Consider the following 19668-nt stretch of genomic DNA (forward strand, 5'->3'; position numbering starts at 1 on the left):
AATGTCTAGCTTTTCTGGTTTTAGGAAATCTTAAGTTCTATTCTGGTCATGGGGAAATATATACACACTGGGAATGCTAGTTCTAACTACTTACTATGAGCTCAGCGTTATTTACAGAAACATCAACATGAATATTTCACAAACACAAATAACAAAGCATATGAAGGGTCACAACTTAGAAGAAAGTGCAATTGTTAATTCATGCTTCATGAAATGTGGCATCAAAATAGCCAACTTACTTTGGTATCAAACAGCAATTTGTGAGAATTAGCAATACCTTCATATAGCACATTGAGTCATCGACAAAACACAATACTTAAGACAAAACACAGTTTCATTAATTTACCAGTGCCACAATATCAAAGAGACATAGGGGGTCATTCTGACCTCGGCGGTAAAAGGCGCTTACCGCCGGTCAGAAGACCGTCATAACACCGCCGCGGCCGCGGTAAACCGCCACGGTCATTCTGACCCGCAACTGGCAAACCACCAAAAACCCTACATCCACAAAAGTCCGCCACACCAAAGGTCAGTGAAAAAATGGCGATGAACAAACCTCCACCGTCACGCCAACAGAAATACGCCCATACCATTCCGACCCACAAATCCACGCGGCGGTCTTTCAAACGCGGTATTCCATTGGCGGTACACACCGCCGCGGTCAAAATACACACACACGTAGAAAACTCAGCCACATTGGTCAGTTTGAAACACGCACACCTGATACACATACTAACACCACTACCACACACCCAACACAATATAAAACACACACCCACATCACCCACAAACCCCTACGACCCGAAATTATTGACGAAGGCTAGAAACAGAGCACAGAATAGACAATCCCACAACACAGAGGCACACAACACCATCACCCACACAGAATCCATGCACCAAACACCACACACCACCACACGCACCACACTCATCACCACAAACGCCACGCCGCACCTCATCCACACCACCCCACGGCACCCCAAAGACACCCCAGGTTCAGTGACGCCGAACTCAGGGTCATGGTGGAGGAAATAGTCCGTGTAGAGCCCCAGCTCTTCGGGGCACAGGTGCAGCACACCACAATTGCCAGGAGGATGGAGCTATGGCAAAGGATAGTGGACAGGGTCAACGCGGTGGGACAGCATCCACGCAATCGGGATGACATAAGGAAGAGATGGAACGACCTACGGGGGAAGGTGCGTTCCATGGTATCAAGGCACAACATTGCGGTGCAGAAGACTGGCGGCGGACCCCCACCTACTCCCCCAGAATTTACCGCATGGGAGGAGGAAGTCTTGCACATCCTGCATCCTGAGGGCCTCGCAGGAGTAGGCGGAGGAATGGACTCTGGTAAGTCAAATCTTCACTACTGCTTCCCACCCCCACCCCACCTGCATGCCAAATCATACCCCCACCCTCACCCCCACCCCCATCACACCAACTCCTAGCAAAAGGCTCACCATCACAACCCACCCATCCCAACACCAAGCCCTGCATGCGACCACAAAGCATGCCCACTGCACACACACATCACCCCCACAAGCCACCCTCACAGAAGCCCCCACAAGGGAATGCCTGCACTTGGGTACACGGACACCCACCCATCACACGAAATGCCACACACAGAAGCAATAACCATACCTTTATACCCCTGCAGGACCCAAACGCCACCACACCGCCACGGAGGGTCCAGAGATGTCCATCCCACCCCCAGAAGAGGCCCCCAGCGATGACAGCAGCTCTGTCTCCCTGGAGCCAGATGACCAGCCCGGCCCATCGGGGACCTCTGGACAGTCGGTTCCCCACAGACAGCCACAGGCTACACCAGACCCAACCCCCTCTGGGAACACCAGCACAGCTCCCACCCAGCGGGCCCATGCCTCTGTCTCCAGGACACGTCAATCAGCGGTGTGTCCACCACTACAGGGCACCCAGGTTGACCCACCACCCCAACAACAACAGGGACCTGGGGGCAGTGGTAGTGGGCACACCGTCCAGGGGACAGAGGCCCAGGAACACAGGGGAACTGGGAGGGCTGCTGTGCGACAGGGGGGGGACAGGCCCAGGGAACCGACTCTCCAAGAGGCCCTCTCCTCCATCATGGGAGCATACCACCGTTCCCAAGAGACGATGGCGACGGTACTGGCCCGGTTCCAGGAGATCCAGGCACTGCAGGAAGAACGGTACATGGGGTTCAGGGAGGAACTGAGGAACATCGGTTCTGCAATGGGGACCATCGTTGTGGCCCTTACCCAGATCGTCACCACATTGCGGGACCATGTGGCACCCCAAAGGGCCCCTGTCACTAGCCCAGGCCAGGAACAGCCTACCACCTCCGCCGGTGCTAGTGGACAGGAGGCCCCCACACAACGACAGGCCACCAGAACCCCACCTCCTGCAGAAGAAGAACCACCCCGCAAGCGGAACCTGAGATCTCACAAGAAGACAGAGTAGGATTGCAAGACCCCCACCAGCCTAAGATACCCCCTGATGTCATCCCACTGTCCCACATTGTCACCCTGTCCAACCTTGAACTGCCCCTGCTCCATCCTTCCCCAGGCATATGGACAATGCACCTGTGCGACTGAGAACTGGACTCTGCCATGGACATTACTCCACCCCCACCCATCACCGTTTTACAATCATGTACCTATATGTAGCACTTAAAATAAATCACTTATTGCACTTAAAATAACAGGAGTCTGCTTGTAGTCTTAACAAATGTATTACACATAACAGTGCAATAATGTCCAGTTACTTTGCGATAACAACATACCAATTTCAATAAGCTTTAGTCCATGGGCAAACAAAGCTGAAGTCAGGCAGTGGGTCATACAGCTCTGAAAAGGGAAGGGAAAGTCACAAATCAGTTAACAGGAACTGGGGGGAAACACAGACAGTGGAGACGCATGAGGCCTTAAGTAAATGTAAAATGGCGTTGGTGATTCTTACCTGTGTGCTACTGAAAATATTGTTGTATGACTGTATCCCTGTTGTCCGTGTCGTCCCCGTTGTCTTCCTCCTCTTCACTCTCCACAGGCTACACAGCTGCTACAACACCACCATCTGGACCATCCTCCTGCAGAAAAGGCACCTGGTGTTGCAAAGCAAGATTGTGAAGCATACATCAGGCCACGATGATATGGCACACCTTCTTTGGTGAGTACATTAGGGATCCTCCTGTCATATGCAGGCACCTAAACCTGGCCTTTAGGACCCCGAAGGTCCTTTCTATGATCCTCCTAGTTCGCCCATGGGCCTCATTGTAACGTTCCTCTGCCCTGGTCCGGGCATTCCTCACTGGGGTCAGTAGCCACGACAGGTTGGGGTAACCATAGTCACCAATTAGCCACACACGGTGTCTCTGTAGCTGTTCCATCACATAAGGGATGCTGCTATTTCGCATGACATACGCGTCATGCACTGACCCAGGGAACTTGGCATTTACATGGGAGATGTACTGGTCAGCCAAACAGACCACCTGGACATTCATCGAATGATAACTTTTTCTGTTTCTGTACACCTGCTCACTTTCTTTGGGGGGAACCAAAGCCACATGGGTCCCATCAATGGCACCAATGATGTTGGGGATATGTCCAAGGGCATAGAAATCACCCTTCACTGTAGCCAATTCGCCCACCTCAGGGAAAATAATGTAGCTCCGCATGTATTTCATTAGGGCAGACAACACTCTGGACAAAACCTTAGAAAACATAGGCTGAGACATCCCAGATGATATGGCCACTGTTGTCTGAAAAGACCCACTTGCCAAAAAATGGAGTACTGACAGAACCTGCACCAGAGGGGGAATCCCTGTGGGTTGGTGGATGGGGGACATCAGGTCTGGCTCCAGCTGGGCACATAGTTCATGTATAGTTGCTCTGTCAAGCCTGTATGTAAGTATGATATGTCGTTCTTCCATTGTCGACAGGTCCACCAGCGGTCGGTACACAGGAGGATTCATCCTTCTCCTCGCAAGTCCCAGCGGACGGTGCCTAGGAAGGACAACATGGAGCACAGAGTCAAGCAACCCACAGGTTCGTTCACACAGCTTGCACAGTACACGAATCGCTATGCATTGAAAGGCTTGTATGAGTGGCAATGCAAGGCCTAGGCCTGTGTGACGCAGTAGAAATTATGCCATGTGGGCCCTTGAAATGGCGGCTGCCTGACCTGTGAAGTGTGACAGTGGGATGTGAGGTCACTGCGCTGGCGTGGCACACCGTGGCGGTAGGCGGCCATTTTGTATCTGATTAATCACTCGAGACCTGATCATCCACAGGAGAGGACCTATACTGCAAGTGCTGCTGTGACCTCGGTCTGGGAGATACAATGGCTGCTGCGACTGGGGAAAGGGCCCCTGCCTTCACTTCCGAAGAATTGGAGAAACTTGTTGATGGGGTCCTCCCCCAGTATGCGCTACTCTACGGTCCTCCAGACCAACAGGTTAGTACACAGGGTGCACGTTGAATGGGCTATGCCTGTGTTGAGTGGGGTGTATGTAAGATGGTGGGGAGGGGAGCGAATGAGGAGTGCAACGCACGAAAGATGAGAGCATGTGCCACATGGCAAGGTTGGGGAGGGGGGGGCCACTCACATTGACCAGGCAGAAAACTGATGCGATTTCCTTTACCACCCTGTACATGTCACATAGCTCAGCGCCCATCAGAAGATCGACATTTGGCGTGCCATCGCCAAGGACGTCCGGGCCCTGGGGGTCCACAACAGACGGGGCACCCACTGCCGAAAGAGGTGACCAGAAAGACCGCCGAGTCTCTGCTGGGGATGCCCTCCCAACGTAGGAGGGGTGCCAGCCGCCAATTGACCCCCCTGATGTCCCGGATCCTGGCGGTGGCCTACCCCGATTTGGATGGGCGCGTGAGGACATCACAGCAGACACAAGGGGGTGAGTATCAGCACATTCTGCTATCTTTGCGCGCAGTGAAGGTGTCTGGGTGGGGGAGGAGGGCTGTGGCTATCTCCAGGCCAGGGCGCATTCTGTAGGCTAGGCCCCTCCGTTAGACACGGCCCTGTGCCCCCGCCCCCCACCTCTGTAGGGTGCCAAGTACAGCTATCCATGGTCCGGCCTCACCCATGTGTGCATTTGTCGTCCATAGACCTGTAGGCCTAGTCACAATAACTGAGTAGTGTACCCCGATTGCGCGGCCTAGTGCAGGGGGCTTTTGTGTCTGTCCTCTCCGACAACGGTGTTGTCAATGCATGCACTCAACCTGTCTTCATTTCTCCCCCCCCCCATTTTCTTTGTCTTCCTGTTCATGTGTGCATTAGCATCATCAGGCGGAGGAGAAGTGGCATCGGCGCACGAGGGAGCTGCATCTCATATGGCCCTGGAGGGCCATACAACAGACTCCGAGTACACCAGTGAGACGGAGGGTGAGTGGAGCTCCACAACGGGGACCCGTGGAGACGTCAGCGACACCGACACGTCCTCGGAAGGGAGCTCCCTAGCGGTGGCGGCAACATCCGTGCCCACCGCCACAACAGGTACAGCCGCCACCCAGCGCACCAGCCCCGCCCTCCCAGCAGCCCCTCAGCCTTCGCTCCTTCCCCGCTCGCCCAGGAAGGCGGGCATCTCCTTCGCCCCAGGCACCTCAGGCCCTGCCCCAGTTACCCCTGCTGCCCTCAGTGAGGAGGTCATTGACCTCCTCAGGACACTCATTGTTGGGCAGTCTACCCTTTTGAATGCCATCCAGGGTGTAGAAAGGGAGGTGCATCGGAGCAATGCATACCTGGAGGGCATTCATTCGGGTCAGGCTGCCCATCAGCGATCGTTCAACGCTCTGGCCTCAGCACTGACGGCAGCCATTGTCCCTGTCTCCAGCCTCCCTCTTCTGACTCCCTCCACCCAGTCCCAGTCTCCTGTTCCTCTGCCTATCCCATCCACACCATCAGACCAGCCTGCATACACCTCTACACCCAAGGGCAGCTCATCCAGACATAAGCACCACAGATCCCACAAGCATTCACCCAAGCAACATCCAGATGCAGACATGCCAACAGTCACTACCACCTCTGTGTCCCCCACCTCCTCATCTCCCTCCTCCCTCCCTGTGACGTCTCCACTCACACCTGCATGCACACCACCATCAGCCAGTACTTCCATCACCAGCACACCCTCCATTACAGTCCTCACACGTGCAGTCACCACCCCCACTGCCATTTACACATCCCCTGTGTCCTCTCCCAGTGTGTCTGTCACCCCCTCTTCCAAAGCACACAAACGCAGGCAGCCACCCACCCAACAGCCATCCACCTCACGACAGCCTCCGTCACAAGCACCTGCACCCAAAGACAGCACACTTGACTCTCCTACAACCACATCCTCTTCCTCCACTCCCATACCCACTACACCTACCCGTCCCTGTCCTTCCCAAGTCGTTTTCCTTTCAAACCTTGAGCTCGTTCCAATCACTGACCCACCCACTCCATCTGGTAAGAGTAAAAAAAGCACCTCAGCCACCACCAGCCCTGCATCTACTGTGACCATAGTGCAGGGCTATTGGAGTCCACCAGATCCTAGGGCAGGAACATCGGCCAGCAGCACGGGGACAGCCAGCCCACCCCCTGGGAAAAGGACAAAAAAAAAAAAGGCCCGGCGCGACAAGACTGAGAAGGCTGCCACCAAGGACAGTAGCCTTGCCCCGTCACCTGCCACATCATCCAAGGGAGGCAATTGCCACAGAGCTTCAGTGAAGGAGGGCAAGGGCAGCAGGGCGGAGAAGTCAGGCAGCAGGCGAGCTGCCCAGGAGGGCCCCACCAGCCCCATCCCGGTTGTGACGGACGACACCCACGGGCCCAGGACTCCATCACAGGAGGGCCCCGCGACCGCAAGGTCGGATGGCGACTGAACAGGAAGTCTTGGCCAGGTGTGGCTCCCTAGAAACACAGGACAAGCACCGCTGAACAGGGCCCCGCCGGGAGGAGCACCGCTGAACAGGGCCCCGCTGGGAGGAGCACCGCTGAACAGGGGCCCGCCGGGAGAAGCACCGCTGAACAGGGGCCCGCCAGGAGGAGCAGCACTGAACAGGGCCCCGCCGGGACAAGAACCGCTGAACAGGGCCCCGCCGGGAGGAGCACCGCTGAACAGGGGCCCGCCGGGACAAGAACCGCTGAACAGGGGCCCGCCGTGACAAGAACTGCTGAACAGGGGCCCGCTGGGACAAGAACTGCTGAACAGGGGCCCGCCGGGACAAGAACCGCTGAACAGGGGCCCGCCGGGACAAGAACCGCTGAACAGGGGCCCGCCGGGACAAGAACCGCTGAACAGGGGCCTGCCGGGAGAAGCACCGCTGAACAGGGGCCCACCGTGACAAGAACCGCTGAACAGGGGCCCGCCAGGACAAGAACCGCTGAACAGGGCCCCGCCGGGAGGAGCACCGCTGAACAGGGGCCCGCCGGGACAAGAACAGCTGAACAGGGGCCCGCCGGGACAAGAACCGCTGAACAGGGGCCCGCCGTGACAAGAACCGCTGAACAGGGGCCCCCCGGGACAAGAACCGCTGAACAGGGGCCTGCCGTGACAAGAACCGCTGAACAGGGGCCCGCCGGGACAAAAACCGCTCTGCTGGGCCCTTCATCTCAAGCACCGCTCCGCTGGGCCCTTCCTGTCATGCACCGCTCCGCTGGGCCCCGCCGTCTCTGCACCGCTCCGCTGGGCCCTTCCTGTCAAGCACCGCTCCGCTGGGCCCTTCATCTCAAGCACCGCTCCGCTGGGCCCTTCCTGTCAAGCACCGCTCCGCTGGGCCCCGCCGTCTCTGCACCGCTCCGCTGGGCCCTTCCTGTCAAGCACCGCTCCGCTGGGCCCTTCATCTCAAGCACCGCTCCGCTGGGCCCTTCCTGTCAAGCACCGATCCGCTGGGCCCCGCCGTCTCTGCACCGCTCCGCTGGGCCCTTCCTGTCAAGCACTGCTCCGCTGGGCCCTTCCTGTCAAGCACCGCTCCGCTGGGCCCTTCATCTCAAGCACCGCTCCGCTGGGCCCTTCCTGTCATGCACCGCTCCGCTGGGCCTTTCCTATCAAGCACCGCTCCGCTGGGCCCTTCATCTCAAGCACCGCTCCGCTGGGCCCTTCCTGTCAAGCACCGCTCCGCTGGGCCCCGCCGTCTCTGCACCGCTCCGCTGGGCCCTTCCTGTCAAGCACCGCTCCGCTGGGCCCCGCCGTCTCTGCACCGCTCCGCTGGGCCCTTCCTGTCAAGCACCGCTCCGCTGGGCCCTTCATCTCAAGCACCGCTCCGCTGGGCCCTTCATCTCAAGCACCGCTGGCCCATTGACAGTGCCGGTTCTGTGTCGAGCAGGGCTTCATAAAGCACTCTGGGCACCATGCCTCCTCCATTAACAGTGGAGTCGGTGATCCATCTGATGGACTGTGGCTTGGCACTTCCCAGGATGGAACAGTGGGCAACCCACCCACTGTAGAGACTTGAGAGACTGTGGCTTTGCACTCCCCAGGATGGCACAGTGGGCAAGCCACCCACTTTAGAGACTTGTGAGACTGTGGCTTTGCACTCCCCAGGATGGGACAGTGGGCATTGAGGCCCCTCGTGGATCTGGCGTCGTGGACTCATGTGGCTGAGGTGCCCCCCCTTCCCTTCCCCCTGAGGTGCCTGTAGTTTTATCATCTGATGCCCCAGCAGTGTTCTCTCCAATGGTATCTGGTCTCCTGTGTGGGCTTTGCCCATGTGTTTGTGCACATTGGCCCACGGACTATGGAACTTTGACGGAATGTGCAGGACTTATTGCCTATGTATATATTTTTGATTATGTTCATTCCTTATTTTGTATCTTTCATATAGCATATTTCCCATACCTTCAATGGAGCTATTTATACATATATTTTATAGATCATTTTAATTGTGTCTTTGCATTATTCCGGTGGGTTTGGGGGGTGTCACTCTGACTTGTTGCTCTGCATTGGGGTGTAGGTATTTGTGGTGGGGGGGTGGGTATATGGCGCATGTGTGTGCCCGTAAGCTTTCCTCCTCCCCCCTCCCCTGTGTCGTAGGTGCAGTACTCACCGTTGTCGTCTGCGCCGGCGTTCGTACTCCTGGTAGATGAGCAGGTAGACAATAGCTGGTAGGATGTTTAATTCGGGTTCCATGCTGTTCTCCTTCCTCGTGGAGTGTGTATAGGTGAGCGTTTTCCCGTTCGTAGTCTGTTTCCGCCGTGTTTTTATCGGCGGGGCTCCCGCCCCGGAAAAGGTGGCGGATTGGTGAGTTGTGATAGGGTGGGCGGTACATTGTCTGCCGCCTGCCTGTTGGCGGTGACCGCCGCGCTGTTTGTCTGTCCCGCCGTGGCGGTCGGAGTGTTAAAGTGGCGGGCTGTGTTGGCGGTTCCCGCCAGGGTCAGAATTCCTTTTTTTGGACCGCCTGCCTGTTGGCGGGTTGGCCGCCGCTTTATCACCGACCGCCAGGGTTGGAATGACCTCCTTAATTTTCAACTGGAAAAAAGAAAAACTGACTAAGGCTGTGATCTAGTCTCTTACCCTTCTGACAGTGACTTCAGGATGGACCTCTGCCCAGCAGATTCAGCAGAGCTTCCAATAAATCGTGGCGTCTTCTCACATTTCCTTGTTGCGCAAATGTGAATGCATCCAGCCGGGGTTCCCTTCCTTTGGTTGCAGTCGGGTCAGAGGAATAAGTCAGCTCTTATCTGGCTCACCAAAATGTTGCTCGAATGTAAATTTACCTTGAAAAAATTTATGACAAAAGGAGTTTGGCAAAGCAGGAACAGTTTTAAACATTACGACCCAGAGATCAGGTACAGAACCGGGGTCTGATGATTGTCTTAAGGTGCAGTTGATCTAAGCGGTGTTTTATACATTCCTCTGAGTACAATAAAACAATTACAGCATTCCTTTTAGGCTAAAGAATCTGAACAGTTGTCTTGGAGCCATAAATAAGGCCCTAATAACAAATGTTTGTGGGCCTCGACCTTACGTGGACACAATGAGGTCCAGTGGATAGCATGTCCTGATGTCCGGTCTAAGGGGCGCTTGGTAGCGGTGTGTTACGGTGCATTCTGTGTTCTGATTTGCTGAGTGTTCCTAACTACATGTGTTATTTGACTTTATGATGTTTGAGAATACACGCACTCCACAGGCCATATGTGCTTTATTGCAGCCAAACTCCTGGGATCATTGTGGTGTTGCCGTGCCTATCTGTGGGACCGATCTTGAGTTTCCTGTTCATGTTTGTTTACTGGCTACGTGCTGCCCCCGTCACCTGTCAGTCAGTAACCTCAGGCCTAGGTCTCAGAGCCTGTCTGACGATGTACTTTGGAGTCGAGGTTGATGGAGAGTTCATGACAGGTGAATTTGCTAATAGAGATACACTTTCGTTGTGATATGTAACCATATCATTGTACACTACAACATCACATTTTTCAATATTAACATTGTAAATCTATTCAGTAGTTTTTGAGACATTAAGGTTCAAAATGTATGCATATTTCACACCACAGAGGATCTACTGAGCTGACGGATCTAGAGATAAGATCTGATTGGCCACCACCACATTAACAAAGATAGGATGGCAACCGTTTTAGGACTTTGAGATGCAGTCCCCTGTAGGTATACCCTGTCACCCTATTTCTGGAGAAGGGGCCCTGGAAGGCACCCTCCCCTCTGTCCCAAACATAGTTAAAGAACTTTTGAACACAAATTCCCAGAGGATCTGCAGATCCAGGGTAATTTATTTTTTTAAAGTGCAGGTTTTTCTTTAAAACTGAAAAAAAACATGAGGACCAGGGACTGGGTGATGCAAAAACACTTTTTAGGGGAGGGAGATGCATGCCAAAAAAGAAAAATAGTACCCAGTAATAGGGGTTCTGGGGCCCATATGTGGCCAGGGTAGGGAGCCCACACATTCCTCTCCACTTTAAAAAAGAAATTGGTCCCATGGATGCCGTCTCCAGGGTCTCTAGATCACTCAAGGAGGGGAGGCAAAGACCCTCTTCCTATTAGAAAAAAAAAGAATTGGCCCTAGGGGATTGGGTCCTTGGGGCCATGAAATTGTATGGGGAGGGGGACAGCACACAACCCCCCCCCCATAAGAGAAAATAATAAACAGTGAATGAGATTTCAGTTGAACCCATATTCACCACGTAATAAGGAGCAGATGATCGCAAATCTATAGTTGTGCACAAAGGAACTATTCCCCTTTGAGGTGGAAGGAATGCTACATGTCGCCACACCGAGGGTGCCAGGACTGTGGTGATGTGGCGGACTGGTCAAGGGATTCCAGCTGTCTTGGGAAGCTCCTAGGCTACAAGATGACTAAGCCATTCTGTGATTGTGAAATGTGGGGTGTAGCCACTCATTCACAATGCTTTGGATGGGGATCACCCCATTATGCCCTACAAGAGTCTTTTTAAAACAATTTTTGATGATGGTGGTGCCCCTAAAAGGGGCACCGTCATCACAAAATATATTTTTTATAATGTGGAGAGCTGCAAGAACTGCAGCAGCCCCACAGCAATATTAAAAACACACAGTAAGTCTTCTGACTCTTTGAATCCATGACCCCAGGAGAGTTTACCATATTTATTTTAAAGCACTCCAAACAAGCTTGAGCTTTATGCTCAGGAATGTAATGACCTCTTGTGGTTGGCTCACTGCTTGCATTTTCTGGCCTTAGAAATGTTAGCAAAAGAGTCAAACATGGTATTTTTTTTTTAAAGTCTTGATTGGAAATATTTTATGATAATAATTTTTATTAAAAATTGCTATGTGTAAATGTGTAAAATATACATTTGATTATGGGAATTGGCAACTATTTGACCAAGATAAGAGGTTTGCTTTATATTTGTTGTTGTGTTGATCCCCTGATAAAGCCAATAGGCACGCTTTTTATATTTTGGTGTTCTGACCCTTTAACAAAGTCAATAGATCTTCCTCACTTAAAATGATGCCTATTACATTGTCACATTACATAGTCAGCCCTGTGTGCCTGTGGAGGGCTGGCAAGGCCCTGTGCCTAGCCCCACATGGCTCATAGCTGAAGGCTGGCGATGCTTGGGGTTGGGTGCCCAAGGGGGGGTTGGGTGCAGGTCCTGGATGCAGGCCTGGCGCTGCATCCAACCACACGCTACACACATGGAAAGGCAATGCGCAGCATGGAGTAGTGTGCCCAACCCCATGCTGTGCCAAAGGCCATGCACTGCTGCGGTTAGACACCCATGAGGTTTGGGCAGACCCTGTGCCTAAACCCACACCACTCACCGCGATAGACATCCAGCTTCATGTAAAAAAAAAACTGAAATTCAGGGAAAGAAACCAAAGTTTAAAGTGACGTTATAGTTAGGAATTGTGATAATATCTTACTCTATATTAAAAAAACAAAGGTTAAGAGATGTTTTAGTTTGGTGTAAATGCCAGTTAAAACATACTGTTTTCAATTAACAAAATCACAAAAATTACAAGTTATGGTTATCTCAAGTAAGTATAATTCGAGCCCATCAGTAACTATAGCTTTCACCATCACCTTGCATAATATAAACCCTCGCATTTGACATTACCGATGACGTACAATGACAGCATTGATAACGTCAATAATGACATCTGAAATTGCATCATGTATGACCACACTGTGCATGGTGAGAGCCTAATTTATGGTTACTTACCTGCATGGCAAAGTAGTGCACGGTAAAGTACGAAAAAGGGGTAACGTCCTGTGGGGTAAACTGAGGAATAAAGACTGCATATCTCCTCTGTCCTGGGATGCAGTCAGAACTGGGTTCATGCTACGGCCGAAAAAGGGAACAGTCCCAATATGCACACCTGAATGATTTTGTGATCTTCTCCTTATTACTCAATTAGTTATCACTTGTAATCATTAAACATAATTCCCTTTTGTCGTTATCCTGCTCTTCGTGCACTTTTAAACTCCTTTTTCCAAAATGTTGGTAAAATGTTCGCACATACTGTTGGTGGCACCTCCAAGCATGACATTGCAATTGAACCCACATGCACCACGTAATAAGAAGCAGATGATCGTAAATCTATAGTTGGGCATAAAGGGACTATTCCCCTTCGAGGTGTAAGGAATGCCACAGGCCATCACACAGAGGGTGCTAGCACTGTGGTGAGGTGGCAGACTGGTGAAGGGATTCCAGCTGTCTTGGGAAGCTCCTAGGATACAAGATAACTAATCCAGTCTACCAATGAGAGGAAGAGCCAGCGGGCACCTCTGCTGCTTTGTTCCTTCATCCCAATAACCTTATTGGTATATGAACACTGGTCATATGAATGGCCACTAATTGCTGCTCCTACGGAGTCAGCGCTTAACATCACTATGGTCTGTGGCACAGCTATAAATAGTGCAGCAGATGCACTGTACCAGAGATATAAGGGTCCATTGCACCCCAAGCCTATCTGTGTTTCACTATCCAATCAAGAAATTGAAAGGCATTTTTTTTGCTTGAATTAGGGCCAATTTCAACCTTGCACACCACTGACCATGTTGAACCGCAGATATATTTATTTGCAGGTTTGTATAGCTCGGGCGAGACTTCAGGGTGTCAGAGAGCTTTAAATATTTAAAGGGTAGCATAAAATTAGATTATATGATAAAACGGAAATTCTCAAAGTCAAATACAGAGTGGCCAAAATACAATTTGATACGAAAAGATTAGCAAAAAAGTAGCATTAAAGTAATAGTTCATAGACTAAAAACTTTAATGAACATACATAAATTCACTGAAAGTATAGTATCAAGGGCAGAGATCAAATTGATCCACAGGTATTCGGGAAAAGAGTAAACAGTTAATGTTGGTTCTGCTAGGAGCTGCTTGGCGTGGTCTTCCTCGGATAGCCAATAAAGTCATTTTTAAATAGGTACAGAAGTAATGTTTCCTATAAAAAATATTTATAATTTCACTCGAACATTTTTTGAGAAGGGTTGCTCTAGTGTTTCATAGTATGGCGCTCAAGGGCTTGTGTCTATGCCCTGAGCAAGATTGTTTGAGTGTCCTCTTTCTTTTGCAAATCCGTAGCACAAGAAGGGTGTTGGAGCTACATAGCTTCCACTGTCTGCTTCAGGTGGCTACATTGTTAGATAGTTTATGGATTAAAGGTGGAGGGATTTGTGAATGATGCAGGCCAAGTGCTTCTTGCTTTAATCAGAAGCAAGTTTAGAGACATGATTGTTGAAGTCTTGTGGTAGAATTTCTGGGTTCCGGAGGCCAATTTGGCTGCCTTCTTGATGGAGAGATGTATTGTTGGCATTCTAACCAGTAGGGAAGCTCTATAGTCTGGATAAACTATAGATTAGATAACTTGCGTCTAAAAACTATCAGGAATAATGGATTTGATAGCCCATTGAAATCTAATTTGTAACAGCGCTCATTTGGCTATTTTTTTTTTTTGTGTTTAAAGGTTGAAAGTCCTGTCAAGAATATAGCCTAGTGATTAGGTGCACTTGTAGATAGATGGTTGGCAATCTAAGATGTTGAGAGCCTTCAACAAGGATTTTACTGGAGTAGAGCAGTTGGAGACCAAGATAAGCAGAAATTTAGTTTTCGGGGGGGGAGTAGATTTAAGGTGTTGGAGGGTCATGCGGCTTTGGATTTTTCCAGGATCTGTGCAAGGACAGAAATGTTTTCAGGACAAGATATTTTCGGGTATGTCATCAGCGTAGAAGTGGTTTGAAATGTTATTATTTTTTAAAGGACTCCCAGAGCTTCCATCTATAAATAGATGAAAGGCGGAAAAACAAGGGGGTGGGAAAGAGAATCAAATCTTGTTGAAGTAGAGAAGGGTTGAAGAGAAAGTTCTTAATGTTTAGACATTGGAAACGATTTACCATGGATTTGGTGAACCAGTTGATTACCGTGCCCTTATTTCCCATGCTTTCATCTAAGTGCTTCAGGTGTGTGGCATAGCTGACTGACTTGAATGACGGTGAGAAGTTCTGGAGAGTGAGGAGACTTGTGTCTCCTTTATCCAAAATAAGGAACATATCACCTAAAATTTGAAGCATTGCCATCTGAGTGGTGAAGCCCATTCTTAAACCAGACTGGCCCTCATGAAAAAGGTTGTTTTCTACAATAAATAGTTTAGGTTAATTACCCATGCTCCTTTCAAAGTCTTTGATTAGGGACTGTACTGGACTGACCTATCAGGCACTCTGGCCAGTGGGTGGGTCATTGATTTTGGCTCCAGGGGCTATGATGGCATCACAACAAATAACCCACACATTGGGCTTTTCAAACCAGCCCACCTGGCAGTGCCAGAGTGCCCAATAGGCCAGTCCAACACTGGTGAGGAATGGTGGTCTGTATTTATTAACGTCTTCAGTATTCACTTCCATTTTTTCCAAGAGGAGAGTCATTTGTCTGATCTTTAGGCAATCTGGTAGCACTCCTTGAACAAGAGAAGTATTTATTAGGTTGACTCAAAATAGTGTGAGGGATCTACACTTTTCTTCTTTAATGAATGAGCACGGAAAAAGTTTCTTGAAATAAGAAAAAGGATGATAGGAGACAATGTTTTTTTTTCAATTCAGATTGAAACATTTGCCTGAATTCCAATCTGGTGGATTTGGGCTTCTGATTATTCATCTAGTCAGAATAGATTGAGGGTGTCGAAGCAATAGGCAGTTCAATCTTGTCAAATGTCTGTTAGTAAAATGAGGTTTAAAGGTCACAACTTTTCTCCTGGCAGTTTTTCAGTAGCAAGTTGTATGAGGTTTTCTTACTTGTGTGACCAGGTTGAAAAGTTTGTTTGGTCGTTTTTTTGCATGGTTTAAGTCAGACCGATTGAAAGAAGGTTTGACTTCAACCATACGTTTCACAGACTTCTTGCTTTTTTAGGTTTTTTTTTGGAAGGATTGGCTAAGGGCTTTTTCCAGGGGAGTACTGGCCCAAGTGATCATTCCTTCCAGTTAATGATAAAATCAATCATGTGAAAATAGCAGCACACATCATTTCTTCTCGGAACTGACTTTTTAGAATTCTACATGGTACATGCCATTTAGACCCATTCTCAGGGGGCCAACCAGCATCATTGTAGAGTGGAGGAACATGGAAATCAAGGCTCAACCAAACGGCCAGGCAATGTGCAGTGTACTTGCCATGTATGGGTTGTCTTGAGAAGTTATAGAAGCTTTCCCCAAGAAAAGGGAGCAGTCCCCTTTCGCATTGCAGATGTGGGCGTAGTCCACCTCCTTAGCAGACAGTTACAACCATAAATTAGAGTATTATTCATCAAAAAGTTTGAATTATGAATTTATTAACACATCATACTGCTGCTAAGCTGTAGGTTCTTCATCAGGAGAAGACTTGACATCGTGAACAGTCTGAAATTCTGAAATGATGAAGAATTCGTAATGCTAGTGATCAAAGATTGTAAAGTGGAAGGAAAAGGGTAATTCCTGTGGCGGAACCCTTGCTGGTTTAGTTGTGGAGAAATATCCATAAAAAGTCCATCTGTGAAACAGCCACAGCTGCTTCTCTCATGCTAATGAGGTATGTGCTCCATTGTGAAATTGAAACATGTTAGTTTCGTGTGGGGTGGAGGGGGTGCCCATATGCTTCTAAACGAAATGCGAACTCGAAATAGCGAGAGTGACCTGCAGCTGGAAAATAACATGCATGTACATTAGTAATAGGTGACATGCATGTGATAAACCAATGTACGAGTCGATGTGGCTACATCTATCTGTTAAATATTAATTCCAAATGCCTCTGAGTGGTGTGTCAAACACGTGCTGTTACGAACGTGGTGTGTTAAACAAACAAATACATACATGTTCACTAATGCCAAGAGGTACAGTATTTTTTTAATTTCAGAACGACTTGTAGGTAACCAGCTCCTGGTTCTTAACATCAAAAATCCGAACTTCCAAAATCTATAGACTTAGGACATAGAAAGCAAGGTTTTTGCAAATAAAAGGTTGATTATAGAGTGAACAAGCATTTGCAATGCAATGGGTCTCGTGTTTGCTCGCATTAGAACTATTAGCCTTGTAAACTCCAAACCGGACTTTTCTTGCCACATAAACTAATAATGAAAAGTAAAACAGTTTCACATATGCGAGCCGATGGTTACCATGAGCGTGAAGGAGACACAGAAAAGGGAACAGAAGTTCGCTCGCAGTGAAACTTATCGGCAAAAGTGCAATTATCCATGTTACCGGCAAAAGTGCAATTATTTATATAATAGTGTCGATGCCATGCATGGCGCTCAACTTCTGCCCAGCAAGATCGTGCTGCGCTGGAAATGAAAAGATAAAGTAGTCCAGAAACAATCTGAAAACAAGGAGCCTCGAATGTTTTCAGTAGTTTACCAGTTCGCTCGAGGAGGGCTTAACATGGGAAAAGGCATGGTGTATGCATGCCTTTCACTGATGGAATCAATCGATGTATTAAAAAAATTAAGTCCTATGTAAGTCTGCTGGCCCCGAGGAAGCTCCATGGGTTGGGCTGTGCAGCCTGTGTGGACGGTGCAGAGGGATGGCCAATTTGACTGATTGGCAATGCAGGCAGCATGAAGTCCAGTGCGCATGTCAGATTGGACATGTCTCTCGCTGTAGCCAGCCCGGTATGTGCACTTTAGGTCTCAAACCATCGCTCTGTTTAGGAGCCAGGGGGTACACAGTACAGCTTCTCTAGTCTCTTTAGGAGTGCTGGGTTGACCTGTCTAAACGAATCCTTGCTTTGCTCTCATTCAGGTTTAATTATGAGAGCAAAGCTTGGATTGGTTTGTGTAGAATAGCCTGTCCTCTCGGGCTGTGATTTCAAAGCAGCAAAGGGCTGTGCCATTAAAGGCACAACCAATCACTCTGGGGCTTAATGCTAAAGCCACATAGTGATTGGCCATATTTCTTTAATGGTGATACAATGGCGCTGCTTTCCTCTCTTGCACATTGCTAGTTACGGGCGTGTACAGGAGAGGAGTGAAGGTAGCATTCACTATCCCACTCTTCCGAGACCCCCACTTTGAGCAGTTCAGCTAGGCCCCGTAGTGGTTAAGGCCCCGTTTGGAGCATACTAGGCCTTCTCACTGTGGTGGCCAGTCTCAGTACTGTACTGCTGTTGTGGCCAGTCTCAGTCAGCAGTGCATCCGATCAGATCCAAAGAGAGGTCATTTGAAACTCACGATTTTCTGATGTCTCATGATTATTTTATATACATTCATATTTGTACGTTGGGCAGACGTTGGGAAGTGTCATTACGATCCGAGCTGTCAACTTTGCAAATGCAGAAAAAGGTTCAAGTCTCGGCGTCGGCTCAACATCCCGTAATTATGGCAAAATTACTCAATCTCTCCATGCCTAAAAATATGAATGTGACCTGTGTAATGTAACTACTGCTCATGTAAAGCACTCCAATATCTTTGCAATATAAAACTGCAAATGAAAATATGGTGATGAATGGAAAAAGACACAAGTGTTGTGTGTTTTTTCAGGTGCGCATGAAGCCCAATGTTTTGGAAATGCACATGCTTGAGTTGTGTGCAGTTGGGAGTAAGGGCCATATGTACGAACACCTTTTCCCATAGACACAGAATGGGTGAACCCCTTTGCTACATCTGGCCCTAAGATACTACATTTGCGGTAAAATACCATTATTAGAATGTAATGCTTTAAAATATGAACTCCCTATTTCTGTCCTAAGTCTCTTACAGATCACGCTCCCCAGAATGGAGATAGGCATTTTTAGATTGGGCTCACTAGCACTGATAGCGCTGGGACTCAAGCTGTCACATCGACTAAGCTGTCTGACTATGGAGGCTTCTCAGGAGGGGTGACTGGTGTAAAGCGAGTTGTCCGTGAGGCTGCTGGCTGAATCTGGTTGGCCCCCTGCACCCAAGTCCATGACAGGCTTAGATTAACTTGGAGTAAACCGTTTGGCACTGGGGTGGATCATGTGTACAGCCCACATCCCATGTCCATAAAATGCTCAGGTGCGCTTGAGGTGCATCATTTGCCCATGAGTCTGATAAACAGATGGTGACAACAACTCCAGTTCCAGTTATCCTGGGGTTGTATGGATCAGTTATGTTTTACATTTAATTTAACGAAAGGGCAATCTCACTAACCGGTGCTTCGCATTTTTCCTATTAAATCTATTCCCTGCATATTTCTTCATATCACATGACCCTTAACTGTGCTTAGCAAATGCCTTTTTGTGATGCTTCTCACGGAATGAAATGATGTGCTAGCTCAAATTGTAAAAGATACAATTGTGCATGCAATTAGGTCATTTTAAGGAGGCAGTTGCTAGAAATTTTTACATTCTCGACCCCAGGTCTAATTGCATGTAAAATACTTTTGTATTGAAGTGGTTCTCTGTTTTTAAAACATTTTCACTTATGGGGCCACCTCGAATACCCTTTTGTTCGTTGGGCTTGCTAGCTTCACTTGCTTGTGATGTAACACTCACCCCCAACTTTTATGCCCCACTAGTTTCAAAAGTCATCAGCCGCCACTGGTGAAATGTAAAAGAAAGTGTGCTTACTCCATAATTTCCATTAAGATAAAAGGCTGCATCACATGCAAGTGTGCATCTCTCAATGTAGCGACTCACATTCACATAGTAAATGTCAGTGCCATATTGACTGAACATATGGTTAGAAAGGTAACCAATCAAAGACTCAGGGTTTACCATCACCATCAAGACAGGAATTTGACAGGTCAGCGCTCTGTGGCAGAA

The sequence above is a fragment of the Pleurodeles waltl genome, chromosome 6, assembly GCF_031143425.1.
Source record: "Pleurodeles waltl isolate 20211129_DDA chromosome 6, aPleWal1.hap1.20221129, whole genome shotgun sequence".
Classification (NCBI taxonomy): Eukaryota; Metazoa; Chordata; class Amphibia; order Caudata; family Salamandridae; genus Pleurodeles; species Pleurodeles waltl.